Source organism: Emydura macquarii, unplaced genomic scaffold (assembly GCF_026122565.2).
Source record: "Emydura macquarii macquarii isolate MOO-44397 ecotype Brisbane River unplaced genomic scaffold, CSIRO-AGI_Emac_v2 contig_1146, whole genome shotgun sequence".
NCBI lineage: Eukaryota > Metazoa > Chordata > Testudines > Chelidae > Emydura > Emydura macquarii.
This window is the reverse complement of record NW_027131283.1, coordinates 21,253,538-21,270,910: the sequence shown is the minus strand read 5'-3', so window position 1 is coordinate 21,270,910 and position 17,373 is coordinate 21,253,538. Positions and strand designations below refer to the sequence as shown.

General features: G+C 42.4%; 1 long non-coding RNA gene across 1 annotated transcript in view; it reads left to right on the top strand.

Moving 5' to 3' along the window:
* The window catches only part of LOC137152234 (uncharacterized), a 58,170-nt gene that overhangs the window by 30,608 nt on the left and 10,189 nt on the right, over window positions 1–17,373 (top strand). Inside the window, exons 2-3 of the long non-coding RNA XR_010919497.1 lie at window positions 9,448–9,673; window positions 10,276–10,580. This is a non-coding gene — a long non-coding RNA (uncharacterized lncRNA). The remainder of the gene's footprint in view (window positions 1–9,447; window positions 9,674–10,275; window positions 10,581–17,373) is intronic.

Below are 17,373 nucleotides of genomic sequence, written 5' to 3'. Positions count from 1 at the left end.
ATCAACCAAAGTAAGCAAATGACATTCTGGTGGCATTTGGATGGTTTATGCTTGATATGGTAAACTGGAGCTGACTGGCCAACAAATTATTTTGCTATCTGGCTAACTGAACATTATTCCCAAGCAAAACAAAGGACCACGCGTGGTTTAAGGGATTTAGCAATAGGATGCAACCTGAGGTGGTGTAAATTTGGCCTAGCTCCTCTGAAGGTAATGGAGCTAGGTCCATTTGTACCAGCCAAGGATCTATCCCCTAGAGTGCTAGTTTAAATTCAGTTCAAGCTGGAAATGACTGGAACTTGTTACCATATGCTGACTGTTAATTGGCATATGTGAGGTAGGGAGGTTGTCAGAATGGATGTTTTACATCAGACACCACCAGTTCAGTTGGCACTAATTGGCTGCCATGTTTTTAGTCTCAGAAGACTTGCCAAGGACTGAATGGGAATAGTGATTAGGCTGTCCCCTAGCCCCCGCAGGTGGTTGCTCTAGATCAGAACTGGGCACAGTGGTTGCAGGCTGGATATACCTGTAATACTGCTGCTGGCGCTTGGTCTGTTCCATGGATCCGTATGTCTGTCTGTCTCCTGGGCTACCCATGTTGCACCTTTCAGAAGTGTTGTGTTTTTTTTTAATTGTTTAATAGAAGTTCATTGTGTGATTAGTAGCTCTTTGTTTACAGCTGACAAACATCTTAGTTCTGTAACTGTGTCTAGGATGTTCATAAAAATTCAAGAAGAACATCTGAGGCAAATTCCAGTACAGTTTGGATCACTTCCTTCTTTTTGTTGGCTAATAAAAACCAGACACAGATCTCACTTTTAAATGATCTGACATGGGTGACGGAACTGAATATGCAGGAGAAGGGAGAGGAGAAACAGGCATTACATGCATTTTATTTTTTGTAGCTGGAGTGGTTTTTCCTGATATTTTCTTTCTCTTATTCTCAAAGATTTTGGTTTACTTTACAGGTCATGGCAGTTGGCCCTTTGGTGCCCTTTGAATAGAAATCAGGAATGACAGTTGTAGCTCTCGTGAAAACAATTAGGGTTTTTTTTTATATTTTTCCCTTCCTGGTGCTTGTCAGAATTTTTCCAGATGAGCTCTGTAATCCAAACCTGCAGCAGTGGGCAAGCATTTTCTGTGATTGTATTTGGGGTCAGAACGTCAGATCACACGCTTATTGGTCCAGCCCATGGCTTGGAGCTTTTCCCAGTGCTACTTTTTATCTTGTGGTGTGAAAGTTATTGCCAGCATAGTCCTTGTCTTTAAATGTCTCCTTCCCTCTGAGCTGCTGAAAATCATTTGCTAGGCTACGAAGTTGTACGAATAATTAATACATTTTCTGAGCTTCAAATGCTTTATTTTTTAACAAGTTCCCCATTTCTCTTAATCATTATGCACTAATTCCTCAGACACTGGGCCAGATTCCGATCTCCATTACAGCAGATAAACACCAGTGTAACTGGGATCAGAATCCAGTCTGCAGTATCACCATGTGGATACACAACTGCTGAAGGACCATATAGAAAGGATGATAAATGACAATGGCCCAGATAATATCACTATACAGAAGTAGCCTGTCCTCATTGGGGAGTTTTCTCTGCCTTGCATCATAGTGTGGGATCCTCGTGGTGGTCTAAATGGGCAGGATCAGTGTTCCGTTCAAAAAACCTTTCAAATCTCCCTCAGATTGATGTTCATCCCAGGGATACACCAAGGTCACAGAATGATCTGTGTGGAGGTCCCTGCACCAGGTCTGGGCCTCCAGTGACCCCGCTCCCTTTCTTTCTCAGCTCATCTCCAGTGGAGCCATGCCGCTAGAGGCCCCCCATTTAGTGCCTGCCTCTAGCACCTCCTTTTTGAGAGAGTTTTCCCCAGCATGGAAGGGTCTCTGCTGGAAAGTTACACCCTCTTGTTGTCTTGTCTTTGCTGTTTCTGCTGTGTGGCTGGGTTTTCATGTACATCTCCCATCCAACTCAGCCCAACCACACTCAGTGCATAGAATCCTGGAGCTGTTGACAGCTTTCCACAAACAATGCTACAGAAATGGCGGAACTCCTTTCCCACATGGGAGCAGGTGATCCAGATGCAGAAGGACCCTGGTACAATCTGATGCAGTGTTTCTATCATTTTTTGGAGGAAATGTTGAGTGGGTTGATGCAGGGGATCACTCTTGGATCCTGTATATATGATCTGGGAGGGAGAGTAAGAAGTTTGCTGGTGATACTAAATAGGGGGCACTAGAAAATATTTGTGAGGACCGATAAATAATACTGAAGGAAACAAGACATGCTTTCCATACATGATTTGCAAATTAGCTGAGACCTATTTTTCTGGTTACAGTAAATAAACGTTTAGAAGAGCAGGAACTTTTTGATAGGGTACCAAGTTCCAACAAGCTAATTCACTTCTGACAAGATACAGGGGAACTCATTCCATTCAGACTCTATGGATGGTTCAAACAAGAGTCCATGTGAGTTAAAAGTGGGGCGGGGGGGGGACAGAGAGAGAGAGAAGGAATTGCTTTTGGAAGAAACTGAAGAAGGAATTCTAAGGCCAAGAGATAGGGGGGCGGGAGGGGAATACCCAGTCAGAACTATAAGAGAAGGAGAGTGAATGCCTACAGATCTTCCGACGCCTTTGTGACTGATCCCTTGCTCTTTCCCTTTGATTGTTCCTTAGGTCAGTATGTTCTATTTTCCATACTCAGTCTCTTCTGCTCTCTTGCTTGCAGGATTGCAAAATAAAAATTGCACCTCACCTCCTTGCTCATTTGCCTAGCATAACCACATTCATTATCTATACCACCATTAACTAGTTAGACCCAAATAGCTCTTGTCCAGCTGTTTTGTGTTTGGATTTTTTTTTACCATTTAATTGCTGGTTTGGATTTTTATTTCTTATTGGACATAAGTAGAGAATTACTAGAAACATGTAATGACTGCTACAATCCTGTTCATAGTGCCAGATGCCTTAATATGGCTTAAAATCACCTTGCAGGACTTACCTTCAAACAACATCATTTTGAAACTGTGCTATGGCCAGGCTAGGTATGTGTAATGTTCATATTATCAAGAATAACTTATTTTAATGCAGTGGACTACCTAATCAACTTCAGAAAACAGAGAAATATCCACTAGAAAAGAAAATTATCATTCTCTCCTTTCAGATATAAGAACACCCTTCATCCTTTCCCATCCTCAAAAGTCCGGGGAACAAGATGAGGTTTTTTTTGGTACTGTTCCTGAAAAATGTAATAACCTTGGTCTTTGGCAGATGAAGTGGGGGGTGGGGAGGGGAATGAACTCCAAAACTGAGGAGTTCATTACAGAGCTCTTACAGAAAGTGTCCTGTGGTTCTGATCTAATCCCGTTTGTTAAGCTCTGGGAGCTCTCAGGCACACTGACCTGCTTTGAAAGCAGCTTCACAAATACAGTTCAGCTAAATTAGTTTAGTTTTTTTCCCTTAGTAGTGCCATTTGTTTGTTAGCTTTTACCTGTATTGCAGTAGCCAGGGCCAGGAGGAAACAGACAAGAATTAGGATCCTTATCAATTGACTGTGTCTTTATTAAACATTTAAGTATACAAAATGTCTCCTAAAGATAATCTTCCAAATCAATACTCTTTGCAACCAATAACCCAAAGGGAAAGAAGACAGGATTTTGCAGCGTCCTGAAGAGTGAAGCAAGAAGAGGCCTTTACAGTAAATACTCCTGGCATTTCCTTATACTATGTAGATAACAGATTGGTAACTGCCAGTAAATGTTTCCTGTTTAGCTATGAACTTTTAAGATAAACAGAATTGTTGACATCGTCTAATACCTTATAATTTAGAAATATAGCAGTTTTCTTACTGATAGCATCTAGGAAGAAAATTGGATGTTCTGATATCTTAATTATATTAAAGTCTACAGGTTATTACTTTGTCATTTCTGTATGGATAACAATTGTCTTGTGAATAATGAAGTTTGCCAGTGTAATGACTACATTTATTCACAGACTGTCTCCTTTGTAAATAACAGTTTGTAACATTTATTTTGGTTTTTTTAAGTATTTGTCTGTATATGGGATGTATTCATATCGTATGATGAAATGCTTTCCATCCCAACAGTAACTAACTCAGGCTGGTGTTACATAGCAAGCAGGTATTAAAGTTAGACATTTTTAAATCACAGTCTGAGCAACTTGCATACAAGAGTTTTAAAAGAGTTGCCAGGTGAGCTCTCTGGACAGTTAATGTTGATTTTTAATAAGTCTTGGGACACTGGGGAAGTTCTAGAAGACAGCTAATGTTGTGTTAATATTTTAAGAGTAAACAAGATGACCCAGGTAATTTATGCCTGTCAACCTGATATTGATCCCTGGCAAAATAATGAAATGGCCAATGTAGGACACAACTAATAAAGAACTAAAGAAAGATAATATAATTAATATCAATCAACACAGGGGTATGGAAAATAGATCTTGTCAAATTAACTTGTATATCATTTTCCGATGGAATTACAAAATTGTTTAGTAAAGGCAATGGTGTTGGTGGAAGGCATTAGACTAGCTGTTGCATGATATATTTTGATTAAGAAACTAGGATGATATTAAATCAATATGGCATATATTAAATGGATTTAAAATTGGCTGAACCAGAAGGTTCCCAAATATATCTATAAACAAGGAATCATCAAGTTCATGTGTTTTTAGTGGGGTCTGCACCCTATGCTATTTAATATTTTTATTAATGATCTGGAAGAAAACATACTCAGTAATTTTAAATTTGCATATTAATTATTTATGATTTGCTCAATCTGTTTTAAGAGATTAATAAAATTAATATGGGTTGAGCCCAATTTAGCAAGCAATCAAACCATACGTGTTTCAATAAACCCAAGTGCTGTTGCTAAAAGGGGTAATGTCATCCTTCGATATAAATAGGGGAATATAGGGTAAAAATAGGGAGGTTATATTACCTCTATTTGACACTGGCAACCACTACTAGAATACTGTATCCAGTTTTGGTGTCCTCATTTCAAAAAGAATGTTGGGGGAAAAAATGGAGAAGGTTCAAAGAAGAGCCACAAGAATGATTAAAGAATGGGTTAACAAGGAGCTCAATCTATTTATCTTATTAAGAGAAGGTTAAGGGGTGATTTTGATCACAATCAATGGTATGTCTACATTATTAGGTCTAGTAGGTTTCCTTGAGCTGGAATTTATACTTATCAGCACTAGCCCTGAACAAACTAGCCTGCTAAAAATTGTCTGAACTCAATTCAACCATCAGTCAAAAAGGAGCTCAGGATCAGGCCCCTAATTAACATGCTGTCATTGTACTTGTACTGTATTTTGCTATTAAAATAAAACACCCTATTTACACAGAAGACATTTCCTTTTCTGTCTTTAAAGTGGATCTATATTTCTTAATAAGAAAGCTGCAGATATTGAGACTTTGTAAAAGACTAAGCAATGCACTAATGGGATTATGAGTAAATTTTGCAGAACTGGGCCCTTAATCCAATTAAAATGTTTGCTATTCTTCCAATGTTCTTCAGCACTGTTCTGGATGGATTGTTTCTAAAGAAGACAGTAATTCAGGCTTCATGCCCTTTCTATCCCAGGTCTCTGAGGCATAGTCTACACTTACCCAGAAATGTGACCGCAATTGATGGGAGTTACGCAAGCTACACAGAGTAACTTGCGTAACTCCCATTGACTTCATAACTTCCCTGTAGCGCACTGTCTCCGCTGCGCTGATGGGAAATGCATTCCCGTCGATGCAGCGTTACGCCTTTTGAGGAGGTGGTTTAATTGAATTGACTTGCAGATCGACTGAGTGGGTCTTCACTGCTGCTCAATCGATCCAGATAGATCCATCTGACGGCAGCAAATTTGCCGCCGTCAGTGCGTACATACCCTGAGAGTGCCAGTTTTAGTGGTGCTGCAGACAGTTAGGATGAATTATTTTTAAGATTGTTTTCAGTAGGTGGGCCAAGTTCTATCCCAAGTTACATCCCTACAGGCTCTCTGGTTAGAATGTGATCCCTTTGGTAGGTATAGGAGCCATGAAGGCAGCTCACTGCCACATGGGAACTCTTCAGTGCATGGGAATCTGCAGACAACCAGTTAAGGAAGCTCTAGGGCTGGTTTGTCATGCTTGGATGGTGCGGATAGAGCTTATATCATCCTTTCTTGTGCTGCATTAGAAGGGATAACATACTATGCATTCTTGTTAGAGACAGGGTAGAGTTAAAATAATTGCCACTGCCCTGGCTCCTCTGGGTAACTAAGAGTAATTGGAATCTGCACAGATTTTGCTCTGGTGTTCACCACTCAAATTATTAATGCAAACATGACTGCCTGGGTTTGGTGCAAGAACTAGTATGATCTCCTTACTGTTTTGGTGTTCAGAACTGCTTCCCTGGGATCAAAGAAAATAAGCACAAAAGTGAAAGGAGATAAATGGAATTGATGAGACCAAAAATGCTGCTTAATGACATCTGACTCTCTCCTTCCCTTCTTCTTTCTTGGATGCCCCTCCCAGCCCACCTAGTTAAACAAATATCACCTGGTGTGTAGCATAAATGAATCAGCAGGGCACACACAGAGCTAAATATATGAATTCTAATGGGATCTAAGGTCCCTGATAGTTAATTGCTTAGTGGGGACAGGAGAAGTAACATGTGGGAGGTATGAATGTTTATGATGCAGAAATGAAAATGATCAGATAATACTCCAAATTTGGTCTTTCTCTTTTAGAAAAAAATCCTTCTGTATGATGCATTTAATTTTAAAATCTATTATAACATATTACTGTTTATATAGTATAATCTATATTATGATTAGTTAGGTAACCAGTAGAGACAATTGCCATCAATAATGTATTGTTTGGTATTTTTAAAAATGTAAACAAACAGTGCTCCCTGAACACTCAAAACTCTGTACATTGCCATTCTGCCTTACCATCTGTTCCTGTCGCTGTTCCCCTCATCCTGCCACCCCCAATCCCTCTGTTTGCTATACCACCTTGCTGGGTGAAGTTACTCTGATCCTACGAATGCTTACATACAAGAGACTTCAACTGTAAGCTCTTTGAGGTAGAGCTGGGGTGTGTGTGTGTGTGTGTGTGTGTGTGTGTGTGTGTGTGTGAGAGAGAGAAAATAGTGGGGAGTGGAGGGGGAATGAGGGTGTGTTAGGCAGGACCATGGCGGTGCCCCATCAATGCTAGTGAGGGGTAGCAGTGTGTGGTGCCCTGGTGGAAACTCTGAGAAGCATTATGAATGCTTCTGGTGCTCCCTGGGCTCCTAAGGGCTAAGTGCTGTTAGCCACTCTGATAGCCAACACACACAACAGAACCGTTACATATACTCTTTGAAAAGTTCGTGTTCAGTTATCCCTCATAATAGCTTTGTGGCTCCTAGAACTCAAGCTGTATTTTGGAGGCAGTGCTGAGTGCACATTCTAGATCTTGTTAAATGTAATCAGTACTCAATGACCCCTCTTCCCACACCCCCCAGTGCAGGTCTGCTGGTGCAGGAGTGGTGGACACGGTCCCTGTCCAGATGTTCTCCTTTTGGAACTACTAATACAGGCAGCAACCTGCATCATGCGCCTAGCCTAACTATGCTTGTACCCTAAAATGGTGTGCTGTACTGAGGGGGAGTTCTCTGTGCCACGTACATGCTCTAGATAGTGCACTCCTGCAAGGCCAGCCATAATTCTCTGTCAGAAAGTGACTGCAAAGAATCTCTTAAATAGATTCTTAAATTCTCAGTCAGGGAAGCAATGTGCAATTCACATTGTCTCAGGATGAAACATCAGCTGGGCTCTAAAATTTGGTCAGATTCAATAGCATGGAGTTATGGAAAGGCATTCATCAGAACTGAGAGGTGATATGGATTATCTGCTTTGCTGTTCTATAAGATGAATTGTGTACTACAGATATTTCAAGGAAACAATTTTTGTTTTTCCTTTTATTAAAATAAAAATAAGAGTGAACTCAGTGTTGTGAAGGGTTCTAGAAAATAAGTTCTGAGACTCAAATCCTCTAATTATCTATAGCATCACAGTGCAAACTTCCTCTATTGCTATGACAATATGTCTCAACCCTGCCTTGGAGAAGCCAACCTCAAAGGGTGAGTGGGTGTTTTGTCTCCCTGCTTATTCAATCCTGCTGAGATTTTCAACCATGCTGCCAATTAGTGCCAATTGTGATGATGGTTTTGGTGATGGGGACAGTTATCCCCCAGGAATTGGACAGCAATCCCTCAGAATAGAGAAACTGCATTTTTGTCATTAAAATAAATATACCTCACTGGGAAAATAGTCCCAAAGTTCCCAGAGCCATAGCTCTGAATGAAGCTTAGGATTTGATCCTTACTTTACATTTAAACTCCCCCTGATGTCAGGCTTTTAAAAAGTGTATTACACAGTAAATAATAAATAATATAGAAATCTATTTTTGGCTTTTGTAATGGCGGTAGCAATTATCTGCAAAAATGATGGCATAGCAAAGATGGAATATAAAACATTAGTGTATTGTTGCAAACAAGAAATAATTCTTCACGATAAAGCCACTATCATACATATTACATAAATCATTTGCACAGTATTTCAAAATCACTTGTACCAGCAACATCTGACTCTCTCTCTCTGCATATCAGATTCCCCATTATAAAATAAACGGATTCTCCAAGAAGTTATTGAAAGAGCTTTTTGTATTTCAAAGGCTGTAAACATACTGCTTGAGTTACCACTGAAATTATGGTGTGTAAATGATTAACGTTTCTATAGAAAACGAATGACTCTAGGTCAATCCATTTTTCCCCTGCATCAAAACTTATTGTAGGTATGGGGAAATGTAACAAGGGATGGAATGGGAATATTCAGAGAACGTAGTGAAGATTCAGAGGCTCTATGCTTGGCATCATTAGCAAATTCTTAGTCATAATACTAAGTATAAGGAGAATGGTGTCCCATGTATTAAGCCTTCAATGCACACTAATCTGAGAGCTGGTGGAAGGCAGGGAAGTCACCACTCCGAGGACACGGAGAAGTACTGAGTCATTGGCAGCAGTCTCTAGTGCAGTGCAGACTTTGAGGATCAAAAGGAGGCAGCTGCAGCTGAGCTATGCTGAACTGCTGCTAGTTGTAAATGGCTCGCTCGATGTGCCAGGCCTATTAGCAACATAAGGGCTTCCGGGTTGGGACTTATGCCCCCACATGCTAGATGAATTCTTCACGTTCGAGCAGAATGTTATAAACAAACACCTTGGAAAAGGTGTAAAACAGGGAAACAATAAGGTTCAACTATGCAAACTGAAAAAAAATTTCCTTAAAATGTTCTTATAAAAGTCTAAATATCCATGCCATATTTTCAGGAATGTTCTCTTTTTTATTTTCTTCAGTCTCGTACACAAATTACTGTTTTAAAATACAAATGTGTTTTCTTCACAGGCTGTTTCCAGAAAGCGATCCTGATATTGATATTTTAGGTCTAATCCAAAAGACTCCTCTCTTGTAGTTCTGCATATTTCTTCCACACAGACATGCTCCTGTTTGTGTCAGCCTGCATGCAATCGGAGCATTGGTTGCATCCTACGAGAAAGAGGACTTTGGAAGAGGCACGTGGAAGTCTGTGTGTATACAGCTAAGAATGTGAACCTGCCTTTGGAGCATCTCTGTAAGTAGTTTAGCTTAATAAGAAGGGAGTCTTCCTATATTATTCCCATACACACAGTACAGGAAACACTACTTATTCACATCAGATGATCCCACTAGATCTTAGGCTTCCAGGGGAGGTTATGGAATTCCTGCCACTGCAGGTTTTTAAGAACAGGCTAGAGAATTATTTGTGAGGTACGGTCTAAGCATACGTGATCCTGCCTTAGCATGCGGGGGTGGGGGGGTCGACGACATGACCTCTTGAGGTCCCTTCCAGCCCTACATTCCTCTGATCCTTTGATATAAAGAGACTCAAATTTCAAGAGTTTGTTGGCCATTCAAGTTTCTTATTCAGTTAGTCAAGAGTGTTCATACCCACACAGCTCACTTTTTCTAGGGTAGGCATTTTGTGGAAGAAGACTGAGAGCCAACTTCATGAAGTCTTCAGAGCTTTGGTGGAGTCCAGATTTTTTTCCCCAGATTTCAAAGCCTTTTTATGCAGGGTTTGTTTGTTTTGGTTGTGTTGTGTGTGTGGTTTTTTTTTTTTTTTTTTTTTTTGGGGGGGGTGGGGGAGAATCTCCTGAAACAAGTGTTACATAGTGAATTTTGTCTCACTCCCAGAAAAAACAAAAGATTACCAGCCATGCATCAGTTTTCTCCAGTGCTATTCAACATCTACATACAGCCGCTAGGTGAACTGGTTAGACAAATTTGGACTCAAGTACCAAAAACATGAGGATGATACAAGTTGTACATATCTTTCACTACACACAACCACACCACTACCACCAAGATGACCCGGTTCATCTCATGGATGAAGAACATCTGGTTGAATGTAAATCCAAACAAGGCCCAGGTGATGCTGTTTGGCAGAAGAAAGCGCTATGGAGAATCTGCAGCCATGGCTCAATCTCCTTTGATGGAAGGTACACATCCACAATCAGTTCAGAATTAATTTGCCCTTTTCTAAAACAGTACTCTGTATAAAGTAATTGTCACTTTTAGAGTCTTTAATGGTTTTCATACTTGGTGTATAAATCAGTTCTACAAAGAGACCCACGGAAGGCTTTAGGGAGCATTGCAACAGTATTTTCTATGAAAAACAGTGGAATAGAAATCAACATTAAAGTGTGTGGTATGAGTAAAGCGAAGAAATGAAGTGTTGGTGTTCAGAAAAGAATACACTATCACTGTTTAATTTCCACATTCTGACCTAACTTGATATATACATAACCTGTGGTTTGGGGAATGTGCAATTAAAACCTCCCACCTTTACTATTTCTGAGAATCTGCTAAGAAGCCATTTGTGAGCTCTCTTCATAGGTCATCTGTACTTTTATGATGCTCCCACAGGGCTACATAGGAATAATGTTAAGAAAAAGTCATATGGCAACATTTCAGAAATATACTAAGTTGCAAGAGCTGAAGTACATTTAAAAATGGCTCAGAGGAATTGTTCCTAAACCTGAAAAAGTTGTTTGGTTAATGTAACCTCTTATAACATGTTTCCTCCATGTTCGATTTCCTTTTGGAAGCTGTCAGAATGAGCTTTAAAGAACAATGAAGTAACCATAAAAATTCTTAAAGCTCATTTAACACAATATTGGACTTCCTGCATGTCGAGGAAAGATAATATTCCATTATTTGGTTGCAATTGATGTAAAGTAATTCATTTCTTTAGGTTATCCAATTTTTAAAAGCTTATGTCTACATTCAGATTTACTTTTTTTTTTTCATTTTGACGTGTGTACACACAACCCCACAGGAGAGACATTTATAACAAATGCACTGTATACATATTGCTGTATCAACAGCAATGGAAAGTAATTGAAATTCCTTTTGTCTTTTATCTATCCTATTATTGCCTGTGCGGGGACAGTGTGACAGTTGATATGGCTCACTGAAATCTCTCTTTGGTCAATGTCGGAGAAGATGATGATGGTGTGCAGCAAAGCACTGTCATGTTCAGGTTGTCGACAGCCAGACCTAGTAGCCAAAGCCAGTCACAAAACAGGAGTCAAGGATCATCTGGGTCAGGATACCAGAAGATCAGAAGCAGAAGAGAAACTGGACATAAGAACCACAAGTTGGGAACCAAAGTCAGGCCAGGACAGAATACCAGAAGGTCAGAGACAGAAACCCAACTGGAGATTAGGAACAAGTCAGGTGCCAGGATGCCAGGAAATTGAGCAGCACACACAAGGCACACAGTCCAGAGCAGGGTAGAGCCCAGTTATTCAGACAGCTTCCTGTTCCTGCTGCTGGCTTAAGTAGGTCCAGTAGGACAATCAGCTGCGCTGGGGCTCCACCAGTTGGACCTCAGATGTGCAGCCTTGTACTGGGGTTGGAGTTCCAGAGTCCCTGGTAAGCCATTGTCAGCAGGCTGCCAGGTGGAGAGTTGGAGCGTGGTTGCTCCGATTAACCCTGCAGACCTGGGTTTGAGACATGTCATGACAACACCCCTCTCCTAGGGGCAGCCTCCAGGAGACATAGGTCCAGGTTTTTCAGGGTAGTGCTTGTGGAAGGCCTGAACCAGGGCAAGAGTGTGAACATTTTCAGCTGGTTCCCAAGTGCATTTCTCTGGGCCATAACCTTTCCAATCGATCCGGCACCACATTTTGCCCTGCTTGATCTTAGAATCAAGTGCACAATGTGTTTCTCCTACCCTTGTACTTCCACTGGTAGGGGTGGTGGTTGGGCTGCATGGGGAAATGTGTTCTCAGTGTAGGGTTTTAGAAGTGAAACATGGAATACGGGGTAGACTCTACGGGATTGAGGGACCTGGTGCTTGAAGGTGACTAGGTTGACTTGTCGGTGAATCTTGTATGGGCCAATAAACTGGTGGTCTAGTTTCCGAGAGAGTCTTTCTGTGTGGCAGAGTTCTGTAGAAAGCCATATGTTCTATGGAGTAGGTGAAGCTTTGTCGTGTCTGCTTCTCTACTTGCTTTTTGTAGTCCTCTTTTGCCTTTTCAAGGTGTCCCTTCACCTACCCTTGGCTGTGATTGGATGTGTTGTATGAGGTCTGAGGTTGATGGATTGGGGGAGCATGTGGGTAGTTGTGAGTGACGTCAGGTGTGATACCCATAGTTGATAAAGAAGGGGCTGTGGCCTGTGGATGTGTTGCCTGCATTATTTCAGGAGAACTCGGCATATTATAACAGTGAAAACAAGTCATTCTGGTTATGGTTGATGTAGCATCTTATGTATTGTGTTATGATCTGGTTGATTCTTTCTATTTGGACATTTGACTGTGGATGGTAGGCAGAGGACAGATGTGTGTAGACTCCTAATAGACATAGGGTCTCGTGCCAGAAGTGGGCAGTAAACTGTAGCCACTCATTGGAGGGGACGATCTTGGAGGCCATGATGGTTGACTGTTTATCCAGAGCCAAGAGATTTCATCTGAGGAGGGTAACCCCATGCAGTGAATGAAGTATGCCATTTTAGAAAAGCAATCTACCACTGTCAGGATGGTAGGAAATCACTAGATTCTAGTAGTTCCATCATAAAGTTGAAGGAAATGTTCTCCCAGGGCCAAGATGGGGTGTCCAGAGGTTGGAGGAGACTACAGGGTTTCTGATATGGGTGCAGGCACACACCTGGCAGGAACTGACAAAGGTCTCTATCTTGGGGAAAATATGGGACCACCAGAGGAACCAGGATATTAACGGTCAGGTTTGATGTCACCAAGTGTCCTACCAGGATGGAGTCATGGCATAGCTGAAGAGCCACCATTCTCACAGATCCTGGGGGAACATGAATGTGGTCCCTTACAACATTATCGCCTCCCAGGTGTCACGTGGTTCTTAGTTGATAAAGTCCAACTCATTGAGTGGAATTCCACTCAATGGGGGATGAGCATGAGCAGGTCCTGGTAATGAGTAGAGTTGAGTAAATTATGGGACTTGAGAAAGTGGATTGGTTCTGGACTGGGGCCTTGTGGGTTGGAGCCATATCTTCAGGACATGGGGTTGGCTTTACCATTCCTATTTCCAGGGTGGTAACTCAAGGTCAAGGTGAAGTTGAAACAGAAGAAAAATAGGGCCCACCAAAGCTGTCATGGGTTTAAAGCCTTGGCCCTGTGCAGGTACTCCAGGTTCATATGATCAGTAAACTCATGGACCGGATGACCGGCCCCTTCCAGGTAGTGTTGCCACCCTTCTTGACAATTAAGACTGCCTTTGAGCATCTTGTCCAAGATCTCATAGTTTCGCTCAACAAAGGTAAGCTTCCTCGAGTAGTAGATAATGGGATGCAGTATTTGCTTGGGTCCATGCCTTTGTGGGAGGACTACCCTGATAGCTTTGCTAGAAGCAATGGCTTCCATAACACAAACGTGCATCATGTCTGGGTGCAGTGATAAAGGCAAGCTTTAGCTGTTCAAATGTGTGCTGGGCCTTGGGCGACCAGTAGAATTGGACATTTTTCCGAATATGCCAGTGAGGGAGTCAGGTTGTTGTTTGAAAAATTCAAAATGAACCTCGAGTAAAAGTTCACAAAGCCTAAAAAATGTTGTAGGTCTCACACATTGCGGGAGGATGCCCAGTCGCAGACAGCCTGGACCTTGCATGGATCCATCTTGATTCCTTCTGGGACAGAAATTTGGCTGAGCTCTGATTTGAAATACCCACTTATGGAGTTTAGCGAGTTTAGTGTTGCCATAGTCTCTCCAGGACCATGCGGATGAGAGTGGAGTGTTGGTCCAGATAGAAGATCAATATATCTTCTCAGATTCAGACTAGGTATACCACCACAGATTGGTCCAGTAGGTCTCAGTACATCACTGATAAAGTGCTGGAACACTGCTGGGGCATTAGTCCTTCTGACTGACCATAACTAAATATTCAAAGTGACCATAGCTAAAGCTTCTCTGAAAGGGAGTCTTCCATTTGTCCCCCTCATGGATACGGATGAGATTGTAAACTTCCTGGAGCTCCAGTTCAGTAAATATGCAGGTGGTCCATGTGCTCTAATAACTCGAGGATTAGGACTAGCAGGTAGCAATTCCAAATTATTTGAGTTAAGGCTCGGTAATCAACACAGAGGCCGAGGCTGCCATTCTTTTTAACAAAAAAGAATGGGCCACTGACTAGTGAAGTCAACTTGTGGATGAACCCTCAGACCAGGTTCTCTTGGAGGTAATATCTCAACACAGCCAGTTCAGGATCTGACATGGCATATCTTCTACGCCCAAACAGTATCTTTTTGCCCCTAGCTGGAGTTCTATGTGGAAATCATAGCCCTGGTGTGGGGGTCACCTTTTTGCATTCTTCTCAAACATGTTAGGGTACATGGGAGGAAGCTGCATAGTTCCTCCAGTAGGTGTTTCGCTACACCTACTTGAACCTTCTTGGATCTGGGTGCGAAACTTACTGGTCCCTATCCATGCCATCAGTAGAATTCTGATGGGAAGGTGAACTTCTTTTCTCACCAGTGGATGAGAAGATCATGAAGGGTTAGCCAGGAGATGGCAAGGATCAGGTGAAGATGTAGGGAATGGACCCCACTGAATTGGATTATTTCTCTCTATTCCAGAATAGCTGCCTCCAGGGGCACCGTCTCCCCCACAACTGAACCTAAAGACAACGGGAAGTTAAATAGTTTCAATTGTTTCAGGCTTGTACTTGGGTAGTGGGGAAATCTGGAGGGCCTGAGCTGTAGCTGCATCCATAAAATTGTCCACTGCTTCTGAATCAATTAGGGACTCTTGAAGAGAAATCTGTTAGGGGTCCCCTTGGTATGCACAGCTGGATAGACATATGCAAATGAGAAGACCCAGGATGGGGCTCAGGTTGTGTCTCAGTGAGGACTTAAATATGGGGAAATTCTCTTCCCTCAAGGTCCAGGCTGGTTTCCCCCAACCATGCTTGGATCGGCTTGTTTCCCCAATCTCCTTGGCATTTGTACAGAGCAGGCCGAGATAGCATGACCTGGTTCACCACAGTAGAAGCACAGGTGATCCTGTGGGCACCATTCCTTTTCAGGTGTGAACCAAATCAGCTTGCATATGCTCAGTGGGTGATACAGAAAGTGAGGTCCTGGTACATGAGTAGGAGAATGGTAGGGAACTGCCTTTGTCTACTCTTCATTCTCTCAGATGATGATCTGTGCAGATGGTAAGTTTCACAAGGGCATCTAGGCCTGTAGGCATCTCTGTGCGGGCCAGTTCTTCTTGATTTCTTCCTGCAAGCCTCACTGGAATTGGTACAGCTGCACTGCTTTGTTCCACACTGTATCTGCTATGAGGCAGCAGAAGTGTGCAACGTAGCAGGCCACTGTGCCCTGCCCTGCTGGAGTCTCCTCAGGGTAGCCTCAGCCATTTGATTTTGGTGCGGGCCATCGAACATGGTTGATATCAAGTGGCAAAAGGCAGCACTAGACTATGGCTTTCCAGAATGGGGGAGGCACGGTCTAATGCATCTCCTGTCAGCAGTCTGATTACTAAGGCCCCCTTGGCCTGGTCCAAGGCAAAGATTTGGGGATGCATCGGAAACAGCAGGCAGCATTGGTTCATGAAGCATCAGAACTGCTGGCAGTTCCCATCAAACTGTTGGGGAAAGAGTATTGTAGGCCCCTGTTCATGGCAAGGCACTGCAGGCTGTGTTTGCAGCATAGCATAGTAGTATTGGTCCTGTGCTGCCTCACTTGCTCTTGCAGCTGCTGGCTGTCCCAGGTCAGCTGCGCAATTTGGGCCTGCAGTGCTTGATTATCCACCTGGAGGCAGAGGGTCCCATCGGGCAAGTCTGATGCTTCTGGTGGCTGTGGTGGTGTGGCTGGGTCCATCCTCCTTGCTCTGGACTCAGTCTCGTAGGATTATTGTGGTCTGAACATGCTGTCATGGTTCAGTCATGGGCAGCCAGGCTTAGTAGCCAGAGTCAGCAGTCACAAGATAGGAGTCAAGAGCCAGTTGAGTTGGGATACCAGGAGACAAATGGGAGCTCAGAATGAGTTGATAACCAGAATCAGGCCAGATCAGAATATCAAGAGGTCAGAGGCAGAAAATAAACTGGAAGTCAGGAACCACAAGGCAAGCTGGGTCAGATGCCAGGAAACTCATGAGCCGGAGCCAGAGTCAAGTTGTTTGGATGCTTCCTGTTTCTGCTGCTGGCTTAAGTAGGGCCAGTGGACCAATCGGCCCCTCCAGGGCTCTGGACTTCATGGGTCCTATGTAAGCCATTGTCAAAATGCTGCTAGGTGGAGGCTTGAAGTGTGGTTGCTCTCATGAACCCCATGGACTTGGGTTTGAGGCCCACAGGTCATGACAGTGTTTCTAGGAAATGTCAAGATCATTCTCATGAGGAATCTAATCTAACGCCTTCACTCCACCCCATGTCCTCAGTTACAGACAAATAGGACGGCAGACAGCCATGAAAATGTTCCCTTTAAAATGGCTGAATATTAAATCAAAATAAATTGGGACTTGAAATGAAGTAGGTATAGTAATACCAAACAGCCTACTTGTCAGAATTGCCCCATAAGGCTTGAAGCTTTTACTAGTAAACTTCACATAGACCTTTTTAATTTTAAAGCCATCCACTCATTGGATATGGTCTTAAAAATTAATCCCTAAAATCAGTGGTGCTCCAAAGAGAGGCTTTGTGTTTTCCTCAGTTGGGAAGCCAGATATATGTGAACAAAGAGGAAGATATGTTAACACTTAGATGAATGCATGAAGGATAGTTAGTGGAGAAAAGTGGATTACATTGTATGTTTTCAGAA